This window comes from Ambystoma mexicanum, chromosome 7q (assembly GCF_040938575.1).
Source record: "Ambystoma mexicanum isolate Mex_15411 chromosome 7q, UKY_AmexF1_1, whole genome shotgun sequence".
Lineage (NCBI taxonomy): Eukaryota > Metazoa > Chordata > Amphibia > Caudata > Ambystomatidae > Ambystoma > Ambystoma mexicanum.
In genome coordinates, this window is record NC_090941.1 from 1,057,179,967 (window position 1) to 1,057,195,362 (window position 15,396).

Below are 15,396 nucleotides of genomic sequence, written 5' to 3' on the forward strand. Positions count from 1 at the left end.
TATTTCTGTAGAACAGTTACCAGTGTATATATATTTGACTTGCTCTTCATAAATCTCATGGACCACCATTCAAGTGATTCTGTTTGACTAAAACGAAATTTGGATTCCTAATATTGCCAGTTTCTTGTCCCCGAATTGTGGGTTAGGTTTACCAGGGGCTGTTAAATTAGAGATACCAATTTATAGCACAACAAAATGTCTTAACACTACAAACATGTATTGAGCATGGTAAACTCTTAACACAGAGGGTTTGATTCACACATTTATGCCCAGGAGTAAGTGGGCCTGATACCTGGGAACAGGTGATACTTGGGACAGCACAAGTTCCACATGTTTCAGAAATGGGTGTATGGCTGATTGACAAAACCATTTCAGTGCCAAGCAGTAGTTGCATCTGTCAGTGCACCAACTTCTTGCCACAGCTTGCACATTCTGGTGCACTTTACTTTAGGGAATGGTATGAATTATTGCACACAGGTGACTGATACAGTTAATGCAGTCAGTCATCTGAAATGGGTTCGTTAAGTGGTGTGAGCGGTGTGTCAGTCTATGATGCGTTCATCATTTCTGGGAGTCCCGGTCCAAGTTGTGCATGTTTTCGTCTCCTTGCGGTATCCTTAATTCACATAGGATAACTTTGGTTGAGCAACGAAAGCCCATCCCTTCAGATGTTATGTGGGGTCTCAAAAACAGTGTAAAACATTATTACGTTGAAAAAATGAACATCCACACTGTGTTACCAAAAGAAGACATATTTTTCAGACTTTAGCTAAGTGCATTGAATATCGACAAGAACATGAAATGAATTCACATTGAATCATTGAATGACAAAAAAAATAAGCCAGAGCAGACTTTACACTAAGATGGGCTAATACGAGTTACCAGCAATCCAATAGCAGAAGATCAAGCTGAAAAACCATATTACTCCTGCTCAGGCTTGATATCAAACCTGGAGAGGGTTCAGGTTGTTAAAGAAAGCGTCACGTGGTCGCTGCATACCTGAGCTTCCCGGTGAGGACGCAGAGGGGTAGCCACTCTGTACTTAAATGCTAAAGCGAGAAAAAGGTAACGCAAGGAACTAGCCCAACACCCACCTGATGGAATAATAGGTCAGGAGTGGGCTGGCTCCCAACGTCATGAGACGGCTCTTCCCTGATTAGCATGACATCAGGACAGAGCAAGCACTGGCAGGGAAGGTCAATTGATGTCCAGTAGATGTAGTGCCCAGTACTACGAAGAGAGGGTGCTGGTCTCAGGAGGTGGCAAGGTACCCAAACGGACACTTGAGGCAAGGGAATGACATAGGACCAAACGTGAACCAAGGAACTGAGATCCAGAAGCAAGGGAACAAGGGACTGAGAACCAGGATGGGATCCCAAGGGAAGCCAGAATGAGGGGAGAACAAGGAACAAGGAAAAGGGACAAGAGAAGCCTGATGGAGAAAAAGGTCCCCCTGCCCAAGGGAACACAGGACAGGGGCCCAAAAGGAAACACACAACTCCAGGAGAGCTGAAAACCAGACTGGGGGCAGGGAGACCAAGGAACAGGCAGTGACCAGGAACAGGGACAAGGATCGAGGAACAGAGCCCAGAGCATACCAGCGATCAGAAAACAAACCACATAGAGATGAGGTTTGTTTATGTGGGCAGGGCCCTAATACGGGACCGGGACCCAAGAGAGGCTGGCAATGCAAGCCCGCCTTGTTCCAGAGCCAGGTGGACTGTGCATGCGCAAAAGGCAGGACACGGCTGTCTGCGCATGAGCACACCTGCAAACATGGATGCCCCCAGGGAGACGGAGGTCGCAGGCAAACGTGGTCGTCACAGGTGCCAACGAGGGTAAACCCTCTACGACGTGACCCACCGGTCCTGGTGACCCCACCTCCTCAGCCATGTAAGCGGCGGAGGTGTGACACTATGCCCCCTTCCAGAAAGGCCAGGAGCTCCAGGCTTCCAGGGATGCTCGAGAATTCACGAACCAAATGAGGGGCATGCACAAAACGACATGGCTCCCAGGTGCAATCACATGCCAGGTAGCCCTTCCAGTCCACCAGAAGCTGGAGCACCCCACGTCAGATACGTGAATCGCAAATCTCCTGTACTTCAAACTCGGGGGTACCCTGCACATCAACAGAGGCAGGGCAAGAGCAGGAGCGACCATAAGTGTCCGATACATGGGGCTTCAACAGGGAAACATGAAACAAAGAGTCAATCCACCAGGTCGAGGGCAGTTGTAAGCGGAATATCTTAAAGGGCCCAAAGTAGCAGGGTGTGAGCTTAGTGGGCAGATTACGGACAGGGAGATTCTTCGAGGACTACCAAACCATCTCCCCAACCTTAAACATGGCTCTGGAGTATGCCTCTTGTGAGCCTGTGCTTTCATGCGCTTACGTGCCTCCGCAAGGGTACCAGCTGCCAGAGTATGCTGATTCTGGATGGAAGTCACCAGTTGGTCGGCAGATGGAACAATGCTGGGCAATAGAGGAGGAAAATGTAGCAGCTTAGGGTGTTGTCTGCAGGAACATAAAAAAGGCTGTAACCAGTGGCTGCATGTACTGTGAGGCATTAGTGTGGCACCGTAAGTATTGCTCCAATGTTTGGTTGGTCTGTTCCGTCTGGCCGTTGGTCTGAGGGTGATGCCCGAACTAAGTGCTCTGTAAATGCCAAGATGGGTACACAACTGTTTCCACAAAGATGAGATAAACTGGGAGCCATGATCGGAAAATATTTTCTCAGGCAATTCATGGAGACGTACACCTCATGAAGAAATCCAGGAGCGATCTGGAGAGTGATAGGGATCTTTGGGAACGGGAAAAAGTGAGCCATCTTAGTGAAACTGTCCACAATCATCATGATACAAGAATGTCCTTCAGACGGAGGGAGATCAACCATGAAATCAGTGGCAATGGTATGCCATGGATAGGGTAACACCTCTGTGGTTTGTAGCAGACCCAGCAGTATTTTCCTCAGGATAGTGGTTTGAGCACAAACGGGACAGAACACACATATTGTTTCACTTGACTGGCCCATCCCGGCCACCAGAACTGTCTGGCGATCTGTTTTTGGGTGGCCTTAACTCTGCGGTGTCCACTAATCTAGGAATCATGAAAACTATGCAGTATCGCAGTCTGAAGGTTGGCAGTAGGAATGTATTATCAATTCTGAAAGAACACCAATCCGTTGCGTTCACTCACGTGAGGCTGACACAACAGTCTCAATCTGGACAGATCAGACATGGTGTCTTGCAGGATAGACTGTAGATGGGGAGAAAGAGTGCGTAAGAAATGTTTTGGGGAAATCAGCGGCACGTCCATATCAACATCGTTCTCCAAGAAACGAGACAATGCATCAGCCTTTAAATTCTGAGCGCTGAGTATATAGGTAATAACAAAATCGTAATGAGAAAAAGAAGAAGGCCCAATGAGCCTGTCGAGAGGTGCGGCATTGTATCATATTGTATGATATGGCATTTATAACACACCTATACACAAGTGTTTCAAGGCGCGACGAGGCAAGGGAGGGGAACAAAGGGAGGACGGAGAGCGATCCTACTAGGCCAGGTGTCATTCAGATCGGACAAGTGCGTGGGAAGGGGACAGGGACAGTGCGGTACAAGGGGATAGGTAATAACAATAAAGTAACGGCCAGCAAGTGGCAAGGGTAAGTGCATAGGTAAGTGCAGACATCAGGTGTCAAGGGCTGGGAGGGGGACTGTAGGGGTACAGAAACAGTCCCCAAGTGTGGGGGTGGTCAGGTGGGCAGTGCAGGTGTGACACTGGTGGTGGAGGTACCTGGACCCAAGATCAGAGGGTGTCCAGGTAGCCAGTGCAGTTTCGGTTACAGCCAGGAGGTCAGCAGAGGAGAGCAGGAGAAAAAGCAGAAGCAAATAGAAAGGTTTTGAGGTGCTTCTGGAACTGGAGATGCTTCTCCTCAAGTTTAAGGGAGGCAGGGACGCTGTTCCAGAGGGAGGAACCAGCTGAAGAAAGAGATCTACCACCAACTTGTTGCTTGGTGAAGTGACTGACCCTGAGGGAGTTAGAGGCGGATGAGCGAAGAGCTTGAGAAGCAAGATATTTAGGAAGAGAGAGTTGAAGTTATTGAGACCCCAGGCCCTAGAAGACCTTGTGGATGATGCAGAGAGTTTTAAACTTAATCCTTGCAGCCACTGGGAACCAGTGCAGAGATTTCAGTCCTGAGAGATACGATCCCTGGCTTTGAGGCCAAGGACAAGTCTTGCAGTCCTGTTCTGGATGCGTTGCAGAGGGTGGAGAGTAGAAGCAGGCAGATTTAGAAAGAGGCTGTTGCAATAGTCCAGCCTAGAGAGAACCAGAGCTCTGGAGACAGCGAACATAGGTAGAGAACATAGGTACTGCAAATTCCTATGATCAGTGTGTACATCCACAGGAAACCTCCTTCCCAGCAGGTGATGTCTCCACTCTTCAAATGCTGCTTTTATGGCCTGGAGTTCTTTCTCAATAACAGAGTAATTCCCTTCACTTGAGGAAAGTTTGCGAGAATAATACGCAATGGTGTGTTCAATCCCAGAGTCTGGGTCCTTCTGTAGTGGCAAAATCAGAAGCATCCGCCTCAGCAATAAACAGAATCTTGTCATTAGGATGCCGAAGGATAGGTGCCATGGTGACGGCTTCTTTTAATTCCCTGAAGACTGCCTCCACCATGGAATCACAAAGAAAAGGTATCTTGATACTGGTCAAGATGGACAAATCCACTGCCAAATGTGAGAAATTAGGTATGAAGTGCCGATAGAAATTGGCAAAACCGCTGGAGTGATTTCAGGTCATGTGGTTGTTTCCAGTTCCCAATAAGTTGTACTTTAGCTGGATCCATGAGAATACTTGTACTGCTAACCACATACCCAAAGAACTCAATTCTTTCTCGATGTAAAGGACACTTCTCTGCCTTGGCGAGCAGTTGGTTGAGTGACAATCGTTGTAGCACTTCCTTGATTTATCGTAAGTGTTCCTCCAGGTTTATGGAAAAGATAAGAATATCATAAAGATATGCCCAAACAGTCGCTTCAATCAGATTTGAAAAGATGTCATCCATAAAATGTTGGAAGACGGCCGGGGCATTACACAGACCGAACGGCATTACCCTGTATTCGTAATACTCAGATGGTGTCTTAAAGGCTGTCTTCCACTCATCCCCTTCTTTGATCCGAACCAGGTGATAGGCCCTTCTGAGATCCAGCATGGTAAAGACACGAGCAGCATGAAGGGATTCCACGATATTGCGGATTAGAGGTAAAAGGTATCTTTCCTTTTGAGTAATTCCATTTAATTGATGGTAATCATCACAAGGACGCAAGGTCCCTTCCTTCTTTTGCACAAAAAATAGTGGAAAGTTTGCCGGAGATTGGGAGGGTATGATGTATCCTTTCTTGAGGCAGTCCTCAATGTACTCAGATGGAGATAGTGGATATACCTTTGCATGAGGAATGACAGCATCGGGCAACAGATCGATGGCACAGTCAAAATGTTTGTGAGCAGTTAGAGGAATATCCCCTGGTTCAGCGAATAAACTGTGAAACTCTGAATAGTCTTGAGGTACTGACAGTAAGGAACAGAGATGGGTCAATGTTAGGCAGAAACCTGTGCAGTTCCCTTGGGGAACACTGCAAAAGATTTAAGACTACAGGTAGAGCAGTAAACCCCTTTGGTAGCAGTCTGTACCACCCAGATTTACCTGGTAGCTGTGGCTGAGCAGTCAGACTTCTCTCAAGAAGAGTTAGGTAGTATGCAAAGTATACACACTATGTCTTCAGACACAATAGCACAAGCAAACACTGACCAGAGCTTGGTTTCAAAAGTATATAGTTATTTATTTATAAAACACACATAAGTTGAAAACACTCTAGCAAAGTATAGTAAAAACACAGTTATGATGAAAGCAGTTTCAACCCTTACTCCTATCTAGACAACTCTAAGTTAACACCACATAATTAAAACAGAGGTGAGCGCTTAACGTTAGATGACATTCTAGTAGGTTAAGGAAAGGGGTAAAAAGAAACAGAAATGGGTTAAACACACCACTCTAAGATCCAGAACACTTGCAATAGGCTCAAAGAAGCACAGGTGAGCAAAAGTCACTAGGCAGGGCCCACTCTTAGAGTAGCCGGAGCGAAAATGTGCCCAAGATCACACTGTTATTAGGGATTCAAAGTCTTGCAAAGAGTTAGAAAGAGTGTAGAGTGGCTTAGAAAGTTTAGCCAGGGTGTCCCAGGCACTCCCAGGTTCGAAAGCCGGGGGCTAAATCTACCCCGTACAGTCGGTAGCAAGGGAAGCCAGGCGGAACACGGTACCTTAAGCGGAAAGGATCCTCCAGCGGTGGCAGTTGTTCCAGGCAGTGGCAGCAGGGCTCGACGTCGGTCAGGGGAGAAAGAAGTTCTCGCTGAAGAGCAGAAGAAGAGGGTCGTTGCACTGCCCGGGAAGAAACCAGCCGCGGAGTCCTCCGGTTGAAGGGTTGTACCGACTTTCGTGGTTTGGGGTAAAAGTGGTGGGGTTCCGGTTGCCGGGGTGCTTGGCACTGGCAAGGCGGCCACGAGATACCTCGAGAGCGAAAAGAAGGCGAAAACTGGTTGTCCCCACCAGTCAAGGGAAGGAGCCACTCTGTTAGGAGTTCTCCTCGGTCGTCGGGAAAAGTGGTGAGACGGTTCAGCAGGGCTCCACCGGGTGGTGTCGTCGAAGCAGGTCGGCTCAGCTCTTCCCTCGTCGGATTCTTGGTCCTGTGGCGACTTCTGAAGTTCCAGTCCCCAAAGCCCTGCTTTTATGCAGCAAACCCCCATTCACCCAGCCTAGCTGTCACTCAAACATGCTAAGTGGTGAGCCGGGCGGTTCACCACTTGGGCCAATCAGGACGGAGTGCGACTTGAGTTACCAAGGTAACTCAGTCCAGGGTGCCTAAATCCCCCTCCACCCCTCCTAAGTACCCCAGACAGAGTGGCACCACTTTGGAGGGCTTCTGTGGAGAAGCCCGCCAAAAGTGTGAACAAAGGGCTCCACTTTGGGTCAGAGTTACAGAGGCGAACACCAACGCCATTTTAGAATCAAGTTTTGGCAAAAAGTCCCAACCGGAGTTATAAAAATAAATATATAAACCGGTGGTATGTTTAAGGCTACCGTAAATAAATAATTAAATGTGTTAGCCTAAAACAATGGGAAATCCCATAGGAAAATATTCGCGGTCGAATATAAAACGTAGTTTCCACTGCCACCAGCCAAAACTCGATCAGGGGGGACGGAGACGTGCCCCCTCGACTAACAGACCCTGGGGCAATCGAATTGCCCCAGCCAGTACGTCCACAATATGATGGTTTGTACTGGTTCTGTTCAGGATTCAAGACTAGCAAAGTCTTTGGTGACTTTACATGCCCTGGGAGACAGTAGTCAGTCCCAGGGTATGGAGTCTATGTTGGGGAGTCCCTAGGACACCCCTGGGTCACGGCACAGAGGGTGCTGTGTAACCCACATCACAAAAATACATGAGGCCCTATGGAGTAAAAGACCCCATAGCCCATTCAACACAAGGTTTGTCCAAGATAACACAGTTCAACATGTCCAAGAGTGAGGGTAAAAGAGTCTCACTCTTGGCAGGAGAAAAAAAATAAACCCCAGAAATCCAGCAAAGCTGCTGGGGGACTCACTAGGGAGGGAAATTCAGCCTAAACAGAGAATTCTCCCTAACACTCGCCCCCCCCAGACTAAGGGACAGGAGGATTTAATCCACTCCTGGATGAACCTCATACCTCTAGTCGATGATATACATCCTAGAGAGTCCATCAGCATTTTGATGGTGACACCTTGACCTTTGCTTAAGGGAGAACTCAAAGGTTTTCTTTTGCAAGCTAAAGGACCTACAAACCCTTTGAGGAACATCAGTCTTTTTGTTATAGGGGATCTGGTTGACCAGTCCCTCAGAAGTTGGTACAACTTCTGAACCTATGTTAGGCTTTTTGAAGGGGTCCTTATAAAGGATTCCCTTAGATCTAGAGGGGCCTCCAAGGTTCCTCACCACCTCTCTTGTGGGAGCAGGTTGGGTCTTAGGCCTCTTGGTTGGAGGGGTTGGGGTTAGGCAATGTACCTGCTTCCCCTTCCTCTTAGATCTACCCTTACCTATTTTAGGAGTTTCCCCCCTAATATTAGGATTTGAGTTGGGGTCTTCAGTAGAAGGTCCAACAGTCTGAAGGTTTTTGGCCTTAGACTTTTCTTTTCTGGTTTTCCACCAGCACTGAGAATTACCAGTTCTCTCAGGTCCAGATAGGGGCCTAGTTGGTCTATCCACCTCTTCCTCAGAAGTAGGGTGAGTCAGAGACTCTGAGACTAGGGGAACAATGATGGAGCTTGGTTGGGGCGCCCATGTTCCTAGCATACTATCCTGAAATGTGTCTGGGTTAGAGGTCAACTTACTAACACCAGGGCTTGTAGTGGGGTTCTCAGTAGAGGGTCCCACAGGCTTAGAAGGGTCCTTCAAGGTAGCCTTTCTAGCCAATTTGGTTAAGTTCTGCTTCTCCATACTGGGAGGCCTGGGGGTATGTGACACTACTCCTAGAGTTCTTAGGTCATTCCCCAACAGGACCTTCCCAGGTACCTCAGTCTGAACACTGACAGGGATCCTCACTGTCATGTTGTTACACTGAATGAGGGCTGGTAGGATAGGAACCATTTGGACAGGGCCTCCAGACATCTTAGTGGGACCTTTGGGTGCTTTGGCCACATCCTCAGGTTGAAAGAAGCTTTCATCCACTACTGTTCTGCTGGCCCCAGTGTCTCTCCTGGCAGGAGTATCCTGGCCATTGACAAGAACACTGTCCACATAATACACCTTAGAGTTAACAGGTAGGGAGTTATACACAACCCTATTCTGGGGACTAACCAGACCCATAGGCTCTAAGTTTACAGTTGCTTGAAGACCCAAGGGTTCTTCAGCAAAGAGTTCAAAGTGGGCACTAGCCATCTGTACTTCATCCTCAGGAGTGAAGGCTAAGGAGACTGTGCTGATCCCTGCAGGTTTACCCTTGCACTTGGGATCTCCTTTGATATGGTCAGTACCCTGACAGACATAGCATTGTCCAAATGCTCTCTGGAAGGGTGGCTTGTTCTGACCTCCTTCTGGCTTGTGGCCAGAAGGTACAGTAGCCTGACTAGGTTTCCCATGTGGCTTACCCTGGTTATTTTGTGTTTTGGGGCCCTCTTTGGGATAGGAATTATTAGAATTCTCTTTGGAGTCTTTTTTTGGCTGTTTCTCCCCATCCTTCTTCTGAGTTACCCCAGAATCCTTGTGAGTGGCCCTGTTGGCAACCCACAAGTCAGCAGCCTTAGCTAGTTTCCGGGAATCCAATTCCTTGGAATCAGCCAAGTGTTGTCTGAGCTCAGGAGAGCAGGCATCATAAATAGTCTCCAACATAAACAAATTCTTCATACCTTCATAAGTGTTCACCTTGTAACCCTTAATCCATCCCTCTAAGTTTTTCAAACATTCACTCACCCAGGTAGCCCAAGGGGTACCATCATGCTTTTTGAGGTTCCTAAACCTCTTAAGATACTGGGAAGGGGTCTTCCCAAACCTAGCTATCAAAGCTAGTTTCACACATTCATAGTCCTTCCTATCCTCCTCCCCCATCTCCATTACCACATCAGTTGCAATAGGGGGAAGCCTAGAGAACAACCAGGTGAGTAAGTCATTTCCTGTGATGTTCTGGAGCCCATGATTATATTCAAACAGAGACAACCAATCCAACACATCCAACTTAGGCTCATACATACCAATCAATTCTTTAGGCATCCGGGGTCTTTTAGGACTGGAACTTCTAGAGGAGCCAGAGAGAGAAACATTCTCAACAGATAATTTCTTCATTTCTAAGTCATACTTGAGCTCCATTTCCCTTAGCCTTAGTTCTTTGTCAGTTTGAGCATTAAGTTTCTTATACTCCAATTCTAGCTTCATTTTCTCCAGTTCAAAGTACTGAGGACTAAATGTGGGACCTGGTAAAGGTCCAGTAGGCACAGCAGGTAGAGCAGGCAGAGGCCTAGGGGGGACAGTTACAACAGCCTCACCCTCCTCTTCTGACTCTTCCTCAGAATCATCAACATTTTGCTCCATGTTAATTTCAACACTGTCATCTACAGTTGCTGGAGTGGTAGGTTCCTCTGAACCATCACCCAGACTTTGGTTAGCTAACAATCTTTCAATCAGCTCCATTTTCTTGCCCTTAGTCAGGAGATCCTTATGTTTACAGAGCACTCTTAAACAATCAGCAGTTTTGGCTGCAAGGGACTCTTGACTATAGCTTTCTATAACTGACATGTTAGAGGTTTTACTTTTTCAGTGCTAAGCTTTGTGGTTAGTTGCACTAAGGTATCTAAAGCACAATAAAATGTATACTCAATACAAATCCCACCGCTGTACACCAGTGTTAGGCAGAAACCTGTGCAGTTCCCTTGGGGAACACTGCAAAAGATTTAAGACTACAGGTAGAGCAGTAAACCCCTTTGGTAGCAGTCTGTACCACCCAGATTTACCTGGTAGCTGTGGCTGAGCAGTCAGACTTCTCTCAAGAAGAGTTAGGTAGTATGCAAAGTATACACACTATGTCTTCAGACACAATAGCACAAGCAAACACTGACCAGAGCTTGGTTTCAAAAGTATATAGTTATTTATTTATAAAACACACATAAGTTGAAAACACTCTAGCAAAGTATAGTAAAAACACAGTTATGATGAAAGCAGTTTCAACCCTTACTCCTATCTAGACAACTCTAAGTTAACACCACATAATTAAAACAGAGGTGAGCGCTTAACGTTAGATGACATTCTAGTAGGTTAAGGAAAGGGGTAAAAAGAAACAGAAATGGGTTAAACACACCACTCTAAGATCCAGAACACTTGCAATAGGCTCAAAGAAGCACAGGTGAGCAAAAGTCACTAGGCAGGGCCCACTCTTAGAGTAGCCGGAGCGAAAATGTGCCCAAGATCACACTGTTATTAGGGATTCAAAGTCTTGCAAAGAGTTAGAAAGAGTGTAGAGTGGCTTAGAAAGTTTAGCCAGGGTGTCCCAGGCACTCCCAGGTTCGAAAGCCGGGGGCTAAATCTACCCCGTACAGTCGGTAGCAAGGGAAGCCAGGCGGAACACGGTACCTTAAGCGGAAAGGATCCTCCAGCGGTGGCAGTTGTTCCAGGCAGTGGCAGCAGGGCTCGACGTCGGTCAGGGGAGAAAGAAGTTCTCGCTGAAGAGCAGAAGAAGAGGGTCGTTGCACTGCCCGGGAAGAAACCAGCCGCGGAGTCCTCCGGTTGAAGGGTTGTACCGACTTTCGTGGTTTGGGGTAAAAGTGGTGGGGTTCCGGTTGCCGGGGTGCTTGGCACTGGCAAGGCGGCCACGAGATACCTCGAGAGCGAAAAGAAGGCGAAAACTGGTTGTCCCCACCAGTCAAGGGAAGGAGCCACTCTGTTAGGAGTTCTCCTCGGTCGTCGGGAAAAGTGGTGAGACGGTTCAGCAGGGCTCCACCGGGTGGTGTCGTCGAAGCAGGTCGGCTCAGCTCTTCCCTCGTCGGATTCTTGGTCCTGTGGCGACTTCTGAAGTTCCAGTCCCCAAAGCCCTGCTTTTATGCAGCAAACCCCCATTCACCCAGCCTAGCTGTCACTCAAACATGCTAAGTGGTGAGCCGGGCGGTTCACCACTTGGGCCAATCAGGACGGAGTGCGACTTGAGTTACCAAGGTAACTCAGTCCAGGGTGCCTAAATCCCCCTCCACCCCTCCTAAGTACCCCAGACAGAGTGGCACCACTTTGGAGGGCTTCTGTGGAGAAGCCCGCCAAAAGTGTGAACAAAGGGCTCCACTTTGGGTCAGAGTTACAGAGGCGAACACCAACGCCATTTTAGAATCAAGTTTTGGCAAAAAGTCCCAACCGGAGTTATAAAAATAAATATATAAACCGGTGGTATGTTTAAGGCTACCGTAAATAAATAATTAAATGTGTTAGCCTAAAACAATGGGAAATCCCATAGGAAAATATTCGCGGTCGAATATAAAACGTAGTTTCCACTGCCACCAGCCAAAACCCGATCAGGGGGGACGGAGACGTGCCCCCTCGACTAACAGACCCTGGGGCAATCGAATTGCCCCAGCCAGTACGTCCACAATATGATGGTTTGTACTGGTTCTGTTCAGGATTCAAGACTAGCAAAGTCTTTGGTGACTTTACATGCCCTGGGAGACAGTAGTCAGTCCCAGGGTATGGAGTCTATGTTGGGGAGTCCCTAGGACACCCCTGGGTCACGGCACAGAGGGTGCTGTGTAACCCACATCACAAAAATACATGAGGCCCTATGGAGTAAAAGACCCCATAGCCCATTCAACACAAGGTTTGTCCAAGATAACACAGTTCAACATGTCCAAGAGTGAGGGTAAAAGAGTCTCACTCTTGGCAGGAGAAAAAAAATAAACCCCAGAAATCCAGCAAAGCTGCTGGGGGACTCACTAGGGAGGGAAATTCAGCCTAAACAGAGAATTCTCCCTAACAGTCAACCTGTCTTCCAAGGAAAAGGGAGTGGCAGACGTGGTAGTCTGGGATGTTCCGGGGGAACAGCAATCCTGGATACAGTGTGTGGATTCGAATTCCAAGGTTCGTGTTTCCCAGTAGATGCAGGATTGTGGTACAATAGCCAAGCTAGACCCAAAACTACTGGATAGGAGGGTGACTTGATTACATCCAAGGAAATGTTCTCTTGATGTTTGTTAATCGTTAGTAGCAGAGAATAACGGAGTCACATTGATGACTTCCACCATAGTAGCAAGTTCCTTGAGATGTAGAGGAATGCCACTGTTAGCCGCAAACGCAGAATCAATATAGTTGCCAGAGGCACCACAATCGAGAAGACCCGGAGCATCTACACACGTGTCCTGCCAAGCAAGCCATATCTTCAAGACTAACAGGACTATCGGCTGCATGGGCTGGAGGACAAAAACAGGATTCTGAAGGACTGGAACAGAAGGGGGGGCTGTTGTTGCCTTCCCCAAAGACAACAGGTCACTTAGTTTTCCGACTTCCGTGGAGGACGCACAGGACAGGTTCCGAAGTAATGACCAGTGGCCCTGTAATATAAAAACAAACTAACACTTCTTCTGTGCTTCTTCTCAGTCTCCGTCAAGGGATCTCTTACAGCACCCAACTGCATAGGTTCTGGACCCGATTCAGCATGACCTGGTACCCCCATAGGGGTTGCTGGAGGTCTAGGGTATGTTTTCTCAACCCAGTGCCTATCACCTCTTCTTTCTGCCAACCTATGGTCAATACGAAGCACCTGGTCCACAAGAGTATGTAGGGTATCTGGTTCTGGTATGTGCAATAGCTCGTCCTTGAAACAAGGTCTTCTGGGAAACTTCTGGACATTGCAAGTCAGTTGCTATTTTCATAAAATGACTAACGTAGGCAATAATGTCACTGGAACCTTGTTGGATATCCATTAACTGGTTCTGAGTGGCAGAGGTCAGATTGGTGGGATTTGAAGATTTCCAAAAACGCTTTTTCTAATGCCTTGAAGTCGTTCAGTATAGGACTGTTTGCTGAAACCAAAGGAGTGGCCCAAGCAAGCGCATTCCCAGTCAAATTGCCCAAAATGTATCCAATCTTGGCTTTGTCCTGATTGAAATGAGTAGGCATAAAGATGAAATGGATCTTACAGTGATTACAGAATTCGGCCTCATGTCTGGGATCACCGTTGTACTTTAGAAGTGAAGTGTGAGCCATAGCACCCTCGACCTGAGGGGTGGCTCCAGTTCCTTGAACCACCATCTACAGTAAGGTGGAGAGTGGACATTTCCAAACGAAGAGCCCGTAGTTCATCCCTGAGTTCTTGGACCTCATCCATTTCTGGGTCGGAAGGGAGGCACCTCAATCTATTAAAGAAAGGGCCACATGGGCACTGCATACCTGAGCTTCCTGGTGATGGACGCGGAGGGGTAGCCAGTCTGTATTTAAATGCTGAACCAAGGAAAAGGTAACACGAGCAACCAGCCGAACACCCACCTGATGGAATAATAGGTCAGGAGTGGGCTGGCTCCCAACGTCATGAGACGGCTCTTCCCTGATTAGCGTGACATCAGGACAGAGCAAGCACTGGCAGGGAAGGCCAATTGATGTCCAGTAGATGTAGTGCCCAGGACTCCGAAGACAGGGTGCTGGTCTCAGGAGACTAGCGTTGATCTCTGAAAGCAAATGTCAGTCTTTGGTGGCAAGGTACCCAAAGAGAGACTTGAGACTAGGCAATGACGTAGGTCCAAAGGTGAACCAAGGAACTTAGATCCAGAACCAAGGGAACAAGGGACTGAGAACCAGAATGGGATGCCAAGGGAAGATAGAATGAGGGGAGAACAAGGAAAAGCGCTAAGAGAAGCCTGATGGAGGAAGGTCCCCCTCCCCAAGGGAACCCAGGACACGGGCCCAGAAGGAAACACCCATCCCCAGGAGAGCTGAAAACCAAGCTGGAGGCAGGAAGACCAAGGAACAGGCAGTGACCAGGAACAGGGACAAGGATCAAGGAACAGATTGGAGAGCTTACCAGCGATTAGGATACACACCGCATTGTGGCGTGGTTTGTTTATGTGGGCAGGGCCCTAATATGGGACCGGGACCCATGCAAGGCTTGCGTTGTTCCAGAGCCAAGCGGACTGTGCATGCGCGGGAGGCAGGTCACAGCAGCCCACGCATGCGCAGACCTGCAAACATGGATGCACCCAGGAAGACGGAGGCTGCAAGCAAACCCAGTCGCCACAAGTGCCAACGAGGGTAAACCCTTCACGATAGGACCCGCCGGTTCTGGTGAACCCAGGTAAGCAGCGGTGGCGTGACACTGGTCAATGCTAGCCTTGCATTGTTCACAAAGAGAGATAGGAATACCATGCAAGCAGTCAGAGTAGATTGTAGCATTTCCAAAAAGCTAAAAAAAAAAGAAATACCAGGAGATCTTGCAGCAATAACACCGTTATTAGGCTCCAGGATTACTGGCTGAGGAAAAGACCCATGTGGTGTTAAACTCTAGCAGATACAAGTATCACTTCTGCAAGAAACTCTGTTGTTTGTTGGTTAATTTTTCAAAACAACCTGCATTGTTCACAAAGAAACAACAATCGTGTGAACAACTTTGCCAATTGTTAATTGGCACAACTGGCATCCTCTTTTTCGGGTATCCCACATGCTACTTGAAGGAAGTCATGTAGTGGTAGGTAGTCCTTTGTTCACAGTCATTTCGTGCTACAATTCATAAATTTTCCTGTTCAAGAAATAGCTGAAGTTTACTTGGATTACCTTGCGGTTTAAACATGTTGTGTAGTTTTTTACTTTGTCTTTGAACAGTGTTAACAATGTAGCAGTGCTGACTTTT